The sequence below is a fragment of the Engystomops pustulosus genome, chromosome 2, assembly GCF_040894005.1.
Source record: "Engystomops pustulosus chromosome 2, aEngPut4.maternal, whole genome shotgun sequence".
NCBI classification, from domain to species: Eukaryota; Metazoa; Chordata; class Amphibia; order Anura; family Leptodactylidae; genus Engystomops; species Engystomops pustulosus.
In genome coordinates this window covers 4,365,217-4,379,087 of record NC_092412.1, presented here as the reverse complement: position 1 = coordinate 4,379,087, position 13,871 = coordinate 4,365,217, and the positions used below count along the sequence as shown (strand labels likewise).

The following is a 13,871-nucleotide window of genomic DNA, read 5'->3' as shown; positions in this document are numbered from 1 at the left end:
CCCTGTGTATACATCACCAGCCCTGTGTATACATCACCAGCCCTGTATATACATCACCAGCCCTGTATATACATCACCAGCCCTGTGTATACATCACCAGCCCTGTATATACATCACCAGCCCTGTGTATACATCACCAGCCCTGTATATACATCACCAGCCCTGTGTATACATCACCAGCCCTGTATATACATTACCAGCCCTGTGTATACATCACCAGCCCTGTATATACATCACCAGCCCTGTGTATACATCACCAGCCCTGTATATACATCACCAGTCCTGTATATACATCACCAGCCCTGTGTATACATCACCAGCCCTGTATATACATCACCAGCCCTGTATATACATCACCAGCCCAGTGTATACATCATCAGCCCTGTATATACATCACCAGCCCTGTGTATACATCACCAGCCCTGTATATACATCACCAGCCCTGTGTATACATCACCAGCCCTGTATATACATCACCAGCCCTGTGTATACATCACCAACCCTGTATATACATCACCAGCCCTGTGTATACATCACCAGCCCTGTGTATACATCACCAGCCCTGTATATACATCACCAGCCCTGTGTATACATCACCAGCCCTGTATATACATCACCAGCCCTGTGTATACATCACCAGCCCTGTATATACATTACCAGCCCTGTGTATACATCACCAGCCCTGTATATACATCACCAGCCCTGTGTATACATCACCAGCCCTGTATATACATCACCAGTCCTGTGTATACATCACCAGCCCTGTGTATACATCACCAGCCCTGTATATACATCACCAGTCCTGTGTATACATCACCAGCCCTGTGTATACATCACCAGCCCTGTATATACATCACCAGCCCTGTGTATACATCACCAGCCCTGTATATACATCACCAGCCCTGTGTATACATCACCAGCCCTGTATATACATCACCAGCCCTGTATATACATCACCAGCCCTGTGTATACATCACCAGCCCTGTATATACATCCCCCAGCCCTGTATATACATCACCAGCCCTGTATATACATCATCAGCCCTGTGTATACATCACCAGCCCTGTATATACATCACCAGCCCTGTGTATACATCACCAGCCCTGTATATACATCACCAGCCCTGTATATACATCACCAGCCCTGTGTATACATCACCAGCCCTGTATATACATCCCCCAGCCCTGTATATACATCACCAGCCCTGTGTATACATCATCAGCCCTGTGTATACATCACCAGCCCTGTGTATACATCACCAGCCCTGTATATACATCACCAGCCCTGTGTATACATCACCAGCCCTGTGTATACATCACCAGCCCTGTATATACATCACCAGCCCTGTATATACACCACCAGCCCTGTATATACAACACCAGCCCTGTGTATACATCACCAGCCCTGTATATACATCACCAGCCCTGTATATAGAGACCTCCAGCCTCTGCACTATCCGGGGGGCTGCACATACATATCTCCCCCCCTCCTTGATGCCATGAGACCCCTTGCTGCCCCTGATGTGTGAGTATATACAGTATATACAGCCTGGAGAGCAGTGAGTGTCACCTTACAATGTACATGATCCGTGTCATACACATACATGTCACATACATGGAGCACTTACCTGCAGCCTCCTGACTATCTCCAGGTGTAAGTGATGCTCCTGCCCGGGGTGGTATATATATGTATACTCAGTGTAAGCCTCGCCCCATCTCCTGAGCTGTGTGGGCTGTGAGGAATGACATCTGTATCCTCCCAAATCTAGTCATGTGTGTAGGTGGTTATATGCAGGAACTGATTGTATAGAAGGGCAGCTCATCTACTGGAGGACCTGTCCCATCTGGTCTATACATGGACACCACACTGTGTTCCTATAGTATATGTATATAGTATATATTGTATAGAAGGGCGGCTCATCTACTGGAGGACCTGTCCCATCTGGTCTATACATGGACACCACACTGTGCTCCTATAGTATATGTATATAGTATATATTGTATAGAAGGGCTGCTCATCTCCTGGAGGACCTGTCCTATCTGGTCTATACATGGACACCACACTGTGCTCCTATAGTATATGTATATAGTATATATTGTATAGAAGGGCGGCTCATCTACTGGAGGACCTGTCCCCTCTGGTCTATACATGGACACCACACTGTGCTCCTATAGTATATGTATATAGTATATATTGTATAGACAGGCGGCTCATCTACTGGAGGACCTGTCCTATCTGGTCTATACATGGACACCACACTGTGCTCCTATAGTATATGTATATAGTATATATTGTATAGATGGGCGGCTCATCTACTGGAGGACCTGTCCCCTCTGGTCTATACATGGACACCACACTGTGCTCCTATAGTATATGTATATAGTATATATTGTATAGAAGGGCTGCTCACCTCCTGGAGGACCTGTCCCATCTGGACTATACATGGACACCACACTGTGTTCCTATAGTATATGTATATAGTATATATTGTACAGAAGGGCTGCTCACCTCCTGGAGGACCTGTCCAATCTGGACTATACATGGACACCACACTGTGTTCCTATAGTATATGTATATAGTATATATTGTATAGAAGGGCGGCTCATCTACTGGAGGACCTGTCCCATCTGGTCTATACATGGACACCACACTGTGCTCCTATAGTATATGTATATAGTATATATTGTATAGAAGGGCGTCTCATCTACTAGAGGACCTTTCCCATCTGGACTATACATGGACACCACACTGTGCTCCTATAGTATATGTATATAGTATATATTGTATAGAAGGACTGCTCATCTACTGGAGGACCTGTCCCATCTGGTCTAAGTATACATCATCAGCCCTATGTATACATCACCAGCCCTGTGTATACATCACCAGCCCTGTGTATACATCACCAGCCCTGTATATACATCACCACCCCTGTGTATACATCACCCTGCCCTGTATATACATCACCAGCCCTGTGTATACATCACCAGCCCTGTATATACATTACCAGGCCAGTGTATACATCACCAGCCCTGTGTATACATCACCAGCCCTGTGTATACATCACCAGCCCTGTATATACATCACCAGCCCTGTGTATACATCACCAGCCCTGTATATACATCACCAGCCCTGTGTATACATCACCAGCCCTGTATATACATTACCAGGCCAGTGTATACATCACCAGCCCTGTGTATACATCACCAGCCCTGTGTATACATCACCAGCCCTGTAAATACATCACCAGCCCTGTATATACATCACCAGCCCTGTATATACATCACCAGCCCTGTATATATATCACCAGCCCTGTGTATACATCACCAGCCCTGTATATACATCACCAGCCCTGTATATACATCATCAGCCCAGTGTATACATCACCAGCCCTGTGTATACATCACCCAGCCCTGCGTATAAATCACCAGCCCTGTATATACATCACCAGTCCTGTGTATACATCACCAGCCCTGTATATACATCACCAGCTCTGTATATACATCACCAGCCCTGTATATACATCACCAGCCCTGTGTATACATCACCAGCCCTGTATATACATCACCAGCCCAGTGTATACATCACCAGCCCTGTGTATACATCACCAGCCCTGTATATACATCACCAGCCCTGTATATACATCACCAGCCCTGTGTATACATCACCCAGCCCTACGTATACATCACCAGCCCTGTATATACATCACCAGTCCTGTATATACATCACCAGCCCTGTATATACATCACCAGCCCTGTGTATACATCACCCAGCCCTGCGTATACATCACCAGCCCTGTATATACATCACCAGTCCTGTGTATACATCACCAGCCCTGTATATACATCACCAGCTCTGTATATACATCACCAGCCCTGTATGTACATCACAAGCCCTGTAAATACATCACCAGCCCTGTATGTACATCACAAGCCCTGTAAATACATCACCAGCCCTGTAAATACATCACCAGCCCTGTATATACATCACCAGTCCTGTGTATACATCACCAGCCCTGTATATATATCACCAGCCCTGTATATACATCACCAGCCCTGTGTATACATCACCAGCCCTGTATATACATTACCAGCCCAGTGTATACATCACCAGCCCTGTGTATACATCACCCAGCCCTGTATATACATCACCCAGCCCTGCGTATAAATCACCAGCCCTGTATATACATCACCAGTCCTGTGTATACATCACCATCCCTGTATATACATCACCAGCTCTGTATATACATCACCAGCCCTGTATATACATCACCAGCCCTGTGTATACATCACCAGCCCTGTGTATACATCACCAGCCCTGTATATACATCACCAGCCCAGTGTATACATCACCAGCCCTGTGTATACATCACCCAGCCCTGTGTATACATCACCCAGCCCTGCGTATACATCACCAGCCCTGTATATACATCACCAGTCCTGTGTATACATCACCAGCCCTGTATATACATCACCAGCTCTGTATATACATCACCAGCCCTGTATGTACATCACAAGTCCTGTGTATACATCACCAGCCCTGTGTATACATCACCAGCCCTGTGTATACATCACCAGCCCTGTATATAGAGACCTCCAGCCTCTCCAATATCCGGGGGGCTGCACATACATATCTCCCCCCCCTCCATGATGCCATGAGACCCCCTGCTGCCCCTGATGTGTGAGTATATACAGTATATACAGCCTGGAGAGCAGTGAGTGTCACCTTACAATGTACATGATCCGTGTCATACACATACATGTCACATACATGGAGCACTTACCTGCAGCCTCCTGACTATTTCCAGGTGTAAGTGATGCTGCTGCCCGGGGTTGTATATATATGTATACTCAGTGTAAGCCTCGCCCCATCTCCTGAGCTGTGTGGGCTGTGAGGAATGACATCTGTATCCTCCCAAATCTAGTCATGTGTGTAGGTGGTTATATGCAGGAACTGATTGTATAGAAGGGCGGATCATCTACTGGAGGACCTGTCCTATCTGGTCTATACATGGACACCACACTGTGCTCCTGTAGTATATGTATATAGTATATATTGTATAGAAGGGCGGCTCATCTACTGGAGGACATCTCCCATGTGGTCTATACATGGACACCACACTGTGCTCGTGTAGTATATGTATATAGTATATATTGTATAGAAGGGCGGCTCATCTACTGGAGGACCTGTCCCATTTGGTCTATACATGGACACCACACTGTGCTCCTATAGTATATGTATATAGTATATATTGTATAGAAGGGCTTATCTTCTGGAGGACCTGTCCCATCTGGTCTATACATGGACACCACACTGTGCTCCTATAGTATATGTATATAGTATATATTGTATAGAAGGGCTGCTCATCTACTTGAGGACCTGTCCCATCTGGTCTATACATGGACACCACACTGTGTTCCTTTATTATATGTATATAGCATATATTGTATAGAAGGGCGGCTCATCTACTGGAGGAGCTGTCCCATCTGGTCTATACATGGACACCACACTGTGCTCCTATAGTATATGTATATAGCATATATTGTATAGAAGGGCGGCTCATCTACTGGAGGAGCTGTCCCATCTGGTCTATACATGGACACCACACTGTGTTCCTTTAGTATATGTATATAGCATATATTGTATAGAAGGGCGGCTCATCTACTGGAGGACCTGTCCCATCTGGACCATACATGGACACCACACTGTGTTCCTATAGTATATGTATATAGTATATATTGTATAGAAGAGCAGCTCATCTACTGGAGGACCTGTCCCATCTGGACTATACATGGACACCACACTGTGCTCCTATAGTATATGTATATAGTATGTATTGTATAAAAGGGCGACTCATCTACCGGAGGACCTGTCCCATCTGGTCTATACACGGACATCACACTGTGCTCCTATAATATATGTATATAGTATGTATTGTATAAAAGGGCGACTCATCTACCGGAGGACCTGTCCCATCTGGTCTATACATGGACACCACACTGTGTTCCTATAGTATATGTATATAGTATATATTGTATAGAAGGGTGGCTCATCTACTGGAGGACCTGTCCTATCTGGTCTATACATGGACATCACACTGTCTTCCTATAGTATATGTATATAGTATATATTGTATAGAAGGGCGGCTCATCTACTGGAGGACCTGTCCCATCTGGTCTATACATGGATACCACACTGTGCCCCTATAGTATATGTATATAGTGTATATTGTATAGAAGGGCGGCTAATCTCCTGGAGGACTTGTCCCATCTGGTCTATACATGGACACCACACTGTGCTCCTATAGTATATGTATATTGTATATATTGTATAGAAGGGCGTCCCATCTATTGGAAGACCTGTCCCATCTGGTCTATATATGACAATACACTGTTAAGGTCATTTCCTAAGGGTCCGATTCACACATTTTCATCGGGTTTCCCGTATTTTTCCGATTTGCACCTCTTTTTCCTGAATTGTCCCGGCATTTTGGAGCATCAGATTGTGGCGCATCGGCGCAGCGCCGGCTTCCAAACGACGCAAATCGGGGGTTGTGGCTGTCGTTAAACCCGACTGATTCGGCAAAACCGCGGAATTTAAAAAAAAAAAATGTCGCTTGACACGTTATCATAGACTGTAAGCTCTTGTGTCCCCCCTCATCCTCATAGACTGTAAGCTCTTGTGTCCCCCCTCATCCTCATAGATTGTAAGCTCTTGTGTCCCCCCTCATCCTCATAGACTGTAAGCTATTGTGTCATCCCCTTATTCTCATAGACTGTAAGCTCTTATGTCACCCCTCATCCTCATAGACTGTAAGCTCTTGTGTCCTCCCCTCATTCTCATAGGCTGTAAGCTCTTGTGCCCCCCTCATCCTCATAGACTGTAAGCTCTTGTGTCCCCCCTCATCCTCATAGATTGTAAGCTCTTGTGTCCCCCCTCATCCTCATAGACTGTAAGCTCTTGTGTCATCCCCTTATTCTCATAGACTGTAAGCTCTTATGTCACCCCTCATCCTCATAGACTGTAAGCTCTTGTGTCCTCCCCTCATTCTCATAGGCTGTAAGCTCTTGTGCCCCCCTTATCCTCATAGATGCTTTCAAAGTAGTTAGTAATTTAGTTATCTGCATATTCCTTGTATGACTCTATCTTGTCTCTGTGTTGTACTTTATATGCAGTTATCATCTTCTCCACTAAATAACAATATGCAGGTGTATTATATAAATTGGCTTGTGGGATTGTTAGAAATAAACAGACACCATGGATGTTTCCAGATGTGGGAGTTTAGTACTTAATTTGGAACACAATTGCTGATATTGAGAGATTTATGTGGCCAAAGACTTCTTGGGAATGGATAAACTATTCTAGTAAAATCAGGATCCAGATGGTCTGTTTGTATTTCCAGTTTTAGGTCTAATAATAATTAAATGAACTTTAGCTGAATTTCTATGACATACATTTGACATATGTGGCAATTAAGTTTCCAATAGGCTATTGTGTGTGATTATATAACTGTCATTTCTAATGATACCACCCAAAAACATTTACACATGAACCATGAACTCTCCTAGATCGAAAGGGTATAAAATAAAGATATAGCAGCCAACAATTCAAAAATATACACAAATGTATTTACCATCAACAATTCATAGCTTAGCAGCACCGAGGTAATTTATAAAATCTCAAATTTATTACAAATTTTCTAAAAATTAGCAACTACTCACTAAGGAACGAGATGCGTTATGTCTTCTTATTTGACACCGCTAATTTACAGAGTCAAAGAGATACATACAGATAGACAAAAGAGTGAACAAAATACGGCTAACAACAAAACAGGTATGTATATATGGGCACAAATATGCTAGGTCAACACCTTGTGTGAACACACGGCTCTACCGAGGGATGAAGGCACTCCTTCCTGTAAATTAGCAGTGTCAAATAAGAAGACATAACGCATCTCGCTCCTTAGTGAGTAGTTGCTAATTTTTATAAAATAAAGATACACTAAGGTCCAGACCAGATCTCCATGGATACAACAACATCTTGGTTGCGTCTATGATATTGGCCGATGCATTAATTTAATTAATTATTCTCTGCCTGATGATTGAAGTACTCTGACAGTTTTGGAGGCCCCAGCGAGATCCTCAAACCTATTCTGAGGACTAAACCTTGAAGGAGCAGACTCTCGGTCGAGGAAGACTGATCCTAAGTAAGTGAGCCATTGACTGCTTTCTGAGGCTGAGTGGTGCATTCTTGATCAGTACAAATTTCAGGTTCCAAGCATAATTGTAGGTAGATTGTGGTTGATTGTTATTTATGCTATTGCTTTTTGTTTTTTTTTAATGCAGAATTTTTCGATGGGATAAATTTATGATTTGCACTATATATACTATAGAAAGGCATATGAAAGAGAATGTCTGTGTTGTCTATGATCTATGCTTGACAGTTTGATGTGTTTTGAGTCTCCTTCAGTGGTTTAAGTGAATATATATGAGGGTTAACTAAGTAAAACTCTTATTGTTATGAAGGAGTTCGACTAAATTAATATGTAATTATTTGGAATGAAGAAAAAGTTTAGGTGAGATCTGTAAAACACCCAGTACTGTTACCCGATCAGAATAAGAACATTCCAAATTGTCCGTTGTCTTATAATGTGTGTTGTAAGAGAAATGGTTGTGCTTTGATGCCTTCAGATCAAGTATTTCTTTATTTTGTGAAGAAGCTGTTCATAAGTCCACATTTGTTGTAAAATGTATTTTATAATTGCATAATGTTGTGCGTAGATACATTCTTTATTCCCAAGAGGAAAAATGGGGGAAGAATATAGAGGATAAATGTTATTTAGATGTTTAGTATTCATTCTGTCTGCTAATGATCAGAAATATAGAAATGGACCATCTGTCTATGGGTTTAGATTAGTAAGTAAGTCATGCATTGAGTGTGGTTAGTAAGGTAAATATAATTTATTTATGGTCATAGACTGTAAGCTCTTGTGTCAACCCTCATCCTCATACACTGTAAGATCCTGTGTCACCCCTTCATCCTCATAGACTGTAAGTTCTTGTGTCCTCCCCTCATCCTCATAGACTGTAAGCTCTTGTGTCCCCCCTCATCCTCATAGACTGTAAGCTCTTGTGTCACCCCCTCATCCTCATAGACTGTAAGCTCTTGTGTCACCCCTTCATCCTCTTAGACTGTAAGCTCTTGTGTCCTCCTTCATTCTCATAGCCTGTAAGCTCTTGTGTCCCTCCTCATAGACTGTAAGCTCTTGTGTCTTCCCCTCATCCTCATAGACAGTAAGCTCTTGTGCCCACCGCTCACCATTAAAGACAGTAATTCCTGTGTCATCCATTTCTCCTAATAGACTGTAAGCTCTTATACCCCCCTTTATCCTCATAGACTTTAAGCTCTTGTGTCCTTCCCCTCATAGTTTCTTTCAAAGTAGTTAGTAATTTAGTTATCTGCATATTCCTTATATGACTCTATCTTGTCCGTGCGTTGTACTTTATATGAACTTATCATCTTCTCCAATAAATAACAATATGCAGGTGTATTATATAATTTGGTATATTATATAAGTTGGCTTGTGGGAGGCTTCCACTGGCCTTGTATCATTGTTAGAAATAAACAGACACCATGGAGGTTTCCAGATGTGGGAGTTTGGTACATAATTTGGAATACAATGGTTGATATTGAGAGATTTATGTGGCCAAAGACTTCTTGGAAATGGATAAATTCATGGTAAAGTCAGGATCCAGATGGTCTGTATGTATAACCAGTTTTAGCTCCAATAATAATAAAAGCAACTTTAGCTGAATTCCTATGACATACATTTGACAGATGTGGCAATGATGTTTCCAATAGGCTATTGTGTGGGATTATATAACTGTTATTTCTAATGTTACTACCCAAAATCATTTATGCCCGAACGTGAACCCTTCTAGATTGAAAGGGTGACAGTTTTGGAGGCCCCAGCAAGATCCTGAAGACTAATCTAAAGACTGAACCTAGAAGGAGCAGAACCTCAGACGAGGAAGGCTGATCCTAGGTAAGTGATCTATTGACTCACTGCTTTCATAGGCTGAGGGGTGATTTCTGGATCAGTCCAGATTTCAGACATTGTAAAAGAATCAAAGCCTTTGTCCTTCGTCCGAAGATTCTAAGATTTTAAGATCGTAACAGTTTGAAATGTCTTTTTGGGATGATTCCTTCTCCCCCCTTCAGAATGGCACAATGGTATATCTGCTAGGCTTGCCAATGTTAAATGTCTCTATTGTTCTATGTATTGTCCTAGACTGTATCCCACCACTGAGGCATCCTAGACTGTATCCCACCACTGAGGCATCCTAGATTGTATCCCACCACTGAGGTGTCCTACACTGTATCCCACCACTGAGGTGTCCTAGACTGTATCCCACCACCGAGGTGTCCTAGACTGCATCCCACCACTGAGGTGTCCTAGACTGTATCCCACCACTGAGGTGTCCTAGACTGTATCCCACCACTGAGGTGTCCTAGACTGTATCCCACCACTGAGGTGTCCTAGACTGTATCCCACCACTGAGGTGCCCTAGACTGTATCCACCACTGAGATGTCCTAGACTGTATCCCACCACTGAGGTGTCCTAGACTGTATTCCACCACTGAGGTGTCCTAGACTGTATCCCACCACTGAGGTGTCCTAGACTGTATCCCACCACTGAGGTGTCCTAGACTGTATCCACCACTGAGGTGTCCTAGACTGTATCCACCACTGAGGTGTCCTAGACTGTATCCACCACTGAGGTGTCCTAGACTGTATCCCACCACTAACTGTATCCCACCACTAGTGAGATGTTACTCTAATAATGATAATCTGGTATGTTCGGAGTCTGATGAGTGTTATATCTACAGCAAGTACATTAGACCTTCCAACCTCCTGCCTTTAGATGTGCAAAGAAAAATAGAGGAACCTGTAATCTCTAAATGTGCAAATACTAAATTTATTTATTTATCTAATCAACTTATTTATTAACTTATATATCTATTTTTCTATTATATGTATTACATTTATCTAGATGATTTAATGTGATATCTGACTACAAACGAACCTGAATGAACCCTGGTCCATCTATTAGTATTTATACTGTCAGAATGAGATATTATTGTATAAATGAATAGACATGGATGTTATTTACTGTTTTACTGTATCTATTGAAGATGATGAATGCACCAATCACACAACTATTTTTAGGTTTTTTACTGACAACGTTATTTAGATATTTATTTGAATATATATATATATATATATATATATATATATATATATATATGAATGTCTTTTACATAAGTTTCTCTGACATATACATATTTTGTACTATTAATTTTAGTTACAACAACTGGATCTGATGAAGGGAATAGTTCACTACCGAAACGCGTTGTCCTAACTTCTGTATATCATCAATAAAGAAGCCTTCATCTGAGCAGCGCAGCTTGTATGGTCTGTTTTTTGTTACTGTAACCAAATACCAGAGAGGCATCATTGTCCCTGCAGATGAAGGAGGTCCTACATGGTAATGACTTGGGGGTGAATATATGGAGACATCATTGTCCCTGCAGATGAAGGAGGTCCTACATGGTAATGACTTGGGGGGTGAGTACATGGAGACATCATTGTCCCTGCAGATGAAGGAGGTCCTACATGGTAATGACTTGGGGCTGGACAAATGGAGACATCATAAGGCTTGTTTTATTGATTTGCTGAAGTTTATATCATTCTCTTTGTGTTTCTGCATCACATAAAATATCAGTGATGTGCGGCTCCATGTGTAGGAGTCATACAACTTGTTCTTCTGGTTTAGGATATGAGATTTCTGGCCGTGACGTCCTAAACTTTTGAGGACTTCAGAGATATGGAGAATGTGTGATGCATCATATAAAGACAAATTATCTGTCCTGTTCAGTGATTGGTTTTATTCCGGTCATTCCTTGTAAAGTTCCTGATCTCCGGATACACAGGATTCTCACTGCTCTGCAGGATCCATCACCTGAAAGAGAGAAGATAGGGATTCCAGATTTATCTTCCCGGACATGAGGAGCCAAGATTCCTGCACTTACACACAGAGGAGCCCAGATCCCTGCACTTACACACAGAGGAGCCCAGATCCCTGCACTTACACACAGAGGAGCCCAGATCCCTGCACTTACACACAGAGGAGCCCAGATCCCTGCACTTACACACAGAGGAGCCCAGATCCCTGCACTTACACACAGAGGAGCCCCGATCCCTGCACTTACACACAGAGGAGCCCCGATCCCTGCACTTACACACAGAGGGGCCCAGATCCCTGCACTTACACACAGAGGGGCCCAGATCCCTGCACTTACACACAGAGGAGCCCAGATCCCTGCACTTACATACAGAGGGGCCCAGATCCCTGCACTTACACACAGAGGGGCCCAGATCCCTGCACTTACACACAGAGGAGCCCAGATCCCTGCACTTACACACAGAGGAGCCCAGATCCCTGCACTTACACACAGAGGGGCCCAGATCCCTGCACTTACACACAGAGGGGCCCAGATCCCTGCACTTACACACAGAGGGGCCCAGATCCCTGCACTTACACACAGAGGAGCCCAGATCCCTGCACTTACACACAGAGGAGCCCAGATCCCTGCACTTACACACAGAGGGGCCCAGATCCCTGCACTTACACACAGAGGGGCCCAGATCCCTGCACTTACACACAGAGGAGCCCAGATCCCTGCACTTACACTCATATAGGGGAATATTTATCATACGCTGCTGCTCTTGCGCTGGGAGGTAGAAGTCTCTGGACGCAGCCGACGGGGCCTCGCGCATCGCTTATTTCTATGACAGAAAAATGATGGTGCCATTTCCAGATCATTTGGGGGGGGGGGGGTATGCACATAATGGAGAATGGGCGACAGTATTTAGAGATCTGATGCTCCCTGCACTTGCAGTCTGCCTCACTTTTGATAAATCTGGGTCCATGCCTTTTTTGCTTCACCTACATCTCCAGGGCTAGATTGCACCTGAGCCGCAAAGGTCTTCTCTCCTCGCACCATCCAAGGACAAGGTCTACAGAGAGAGCCCTAGGAGAACAATCTGACACCTGCTACAGGTATGTGACTCTCCACCATGTGCAAAAAGAATGGGAGAGCCTACAGGTCACAATGACAAGTCCAGTAACCCCCAACCTCTTACCTGCGCTGCCGGTTGCTAATAACAAATTCAATTTAATCTAAACAGACTCCATGTAAAATCAGATCTGAGGGATTCATTCTGCCTACTTAACTGTCCTGTCTTCTACTCACCAGAATTTTCCTGCTTCGTCCATCCAATAGTTTGAATCTTTTGAAAACTTGACCATGCCACTGTCGATGGCTATGAGGGAGCGGTTTTTGGGTACACGCAGGTTATGGCACAGCAGCTCCTCCGTGGTCCCATGCTTAAGTGTGATGGTCATATAGAGGTCTCCCTGACCCTCGATTTCTGACACCTCTCTGGGGGAGCATCTGGTATACTGGATCCTGGTGTCAGCTTTTGGCTGCAAATGCAGTGTTGTTCCAGCGTTCAGATGGGCATCCACATCCTTATTGCTTACTTTCCCCCCAGCATCTGAGGTTATGTCAACAGAAATGTCATCTATATGCAGTTTCATTGACTGGAAGTAGATTCGGATCTCTCCGGTGCACGCGTTGGCGATGTGGGTGCTTTCATTCCCCATTTCTACAAACAAAAAACTAAATAAAAAGAAAAACATGAAACAGTTGTGGGCTTGAAGAATTATAGTCATGATAGATCTGCAGTCCAAAGAGGCACAAAACATCTGATGATACACAGGGGACACAATAAACTGATGCAGGAAAGT

At 43.6% G+C, this 13,871-nt stretch overlaps 1 long non-coding RNA gene across 1 annotated transcript; it reads right to left on the bottom strand.

Annotated features, from left to right (window-relative positions):
• Nucleotides 1-11,704: 11,704 nt before the first annotated feature.
• LOC140116384 (uncharacterized) lies at nt 11,705-13,600 on the bottom strand. Its single transcript, XR_011852745.1, has 2 exons — nt 13,315-13,600; nt 11,705-12,020 (listed from the first exon to the last, which is right to left on the bottom strand). It is a non-coding gene; the product is annotated as an uncharacterized lncRNA (long non-coding RNA).
• Nucleotides 13,601-13,871: the final 271 nt, after the last annotated feature.